Raw genomic sequence first — 2,603 nt, 5'->3', positions numbered from 1 at the left:
AGGAAAAACCATAGCCTTGACTAGACAAACCTTTGTTGGCAAAGTAATGTCTCTGCTTTTGAATATGCTATCTAGGTTGGTCATAACTTTTCTTCCAAGGAGTAAGCGTCTTTTAATTTCATGGCTGCAGTCACCATCTGCAGTGATTTTGGAGTCCAAAAAAAATAAATTAAGTATACATATATCCCCTCCTTCCCATCCACCCTGTCCATCCCACCCCCTCTACGTCATCATAGAGCACCAAGGTGAGCTCCCTATGTTATATAGCCGCTTCCCACTAGCTATCTGTTTACACAAAGTAATGTATACATGACAGTGCTACTCTTAAAGAGGTGACTAAATTAAAATGAATTAAGTTGTCTCTAATCCAATATAGGAGCTCCCCCTAGTAACTCAGTGGTAAAGAACTTTCACCTGTAAACACAGCTGACATGGGTTCGATCTCTGGATCAGGAAGATCCCCTGGAGAAGGAAATGGCAACCCGCTCCAGTATTCTTGCTTGGAGGATCCCAGGGATGGCAGAGCCTGGTGGGCTGCCGTCTATGGGATCGCACAGAGTCAGACACGACTGAAGCAACTTAGCATAGCAATCCAATATAGGAGCTCTCCCTAGTAACTCAGTGGTAAAGAACTCTCACCTGTCAACACAGCTGACATGGGTTTGATCCCTGGGTCAGGAAGATCCCCTGGAGAAGGAAATGGCAACCCGCTCCAGCGTTCTTGCTTGGGGAATCCCATGGATAGAGGAGCCTGGTGGTCTACAGTCCATGGGGTCACAAAAGAGTCGGATGTGACTTAGCGACTAAACAACAACAGCAGTCCCAGTATCACTGGGGTCCTTATAAGGAGAGGCAATCTGGACATAGAGACACAAACAGGGGAGGTGGTGTGAGGTCAGAGGGAGAAGACAAGCCAAGGCAAGAGGCTAGGGCAGAGCCTTCTGTCAGCCTCAGAAGGAGATAACCTTGCTGATACCTTGATCTCAGATTTCCAGCTTCCAGAACTGTGAGGCAACACATTTCTGTTGTTGAGCCCCCAGAGAGTGGCACCTGCTTATGGCAGGCTTTACCAAACAATAGTTAACTCTTGGAGGAAATGCAGCAGACTGTTGACCTCCAAGTAGGGTCACAAAGTCACAGAAGACCAAGTGGCTCAGACAACAGGAGCAAAGCATCTGAGGCTGGAGTTTGCATCCATACAACCCTAATGATCTGCGACAGCCAGCCCCTTCCCCCACTCCCATCACCAACATGGTGACACGGGGCCTGCCCAGCCCTGCCTGCCCAGCCCTCGCTCTATGACCACTCAGGAGCTTGTCTGAGCAGACTTCCCTCCTCTCACCTATGTCACAGCTACCACCTGCTGCCCACCACCATGAGCCCTTGGGGACCACTGCAATCCCTCCTAATCGGCCTCCTTGCTTCCTCTCTCATCACAGCCCACCCTGCACCCCACCTACTTTCCACGCAGCAGACAGAATGGGCCTTTTGCAACCTATTAATAAAACCCTCCAGTGGCTTCCATCCTAATTAGAACAAACCCCACATCCTGCCCATGATGTAAAAGATGTAATGAGATCTGGGCCTCTGACTGTGCCCTTGCTGTGCCTGCTTTCCTCCCGGCCATTCTGGCATACCACTTGCCTACTGGCCCCTTGACCATGCTGAGCACATTCCCATTTCATGACCTTTCACCTGCTGGTCTCACTGTGCAGGAGCCAGCTTCTCCTCCCATCCACATGACTGCACCATCTTACTCCTCTAGTCTTCTTCCTTCCTACAAGAAGCCCTGTGCTGGGGACCTAGAGCTGCTCACATCCCCAGAGGCTCTCAGTGTCACTAACGCCATTGAGTCCCAGGGCACCGGTGTTTGCTGAGTTACTGCTGTTGTATGCATGGCCTGACATCCCCTGTGGACCGGGTACCTGTGAGCTGGGCATCTGCCTGGCTCCCTCCCTCCCTGGATTCAGGTCACTGCTCAAATGCCACCTGCTCAGAGAAGCCTTTTCTGGTCACCCTGGCAACACATCTTTGCTACTTTTCTCCTCCTGCACTGTCTAGTTTTTCTTCCAAGCACTTATCACCATCTGCAGAGTTCTTTGTTTATCTGTTATTTGATGTTTCTTTTAGAAAACAAGCTTCTGGAGGACAGGTACCCGGATGCCCAGGTCAGTGCCCACCCAGCACGTAGTTGATACCCTAGAGTGAGTGGGCTTCCTAAGGGAATGTTCACTGTCTGAAATGACATTTACCAGCAGTCCCCAACCTTTCTGGCACCAGAGACCAGTTTCATGGAAGACAGTTTTTCCACAGAACCAGGGGTGGGGTGGAGGATGGTTTGGGGATAATTTAAGCACATTACATTTATTGTGCACTTTATTTCTATTATTATTACATCAGATCAGATCAGATCAGTCGCTCAGTCGTGTCCGACTCTTTGCGACCCCATGATTCACTGCACGCCAGGCCTCCCTGTCCATCACCAACTCCCGGAGTTCACTCAGACTCATGTCCATCGAGTCAGTGATGCCGTCCAGCCATCTCATCCTCTGTCATCCCCTTCTCCTCCTGCCCCCAATCCCTCCCAGCATCAGAGTCTTTTC

This window comes from Bison bison, unplaced genomic scaffold (assembly GCF_000754665.1).
Source record: "Bison bison bison isolate TAMUID 2011002044 unplaced genomic scaffold, Bison_UMD1.0 scf7180017864136, whole genome shotgun sequence".
Classification (NCBI taxonomy): Eukaryota; Metazoa; Chordata; class Mammalia; order Artiodactyla; family Bovidae; genus Bison; species Bison bison.
Note: the sequence above shows the minus strand (reverse complement) of the source record.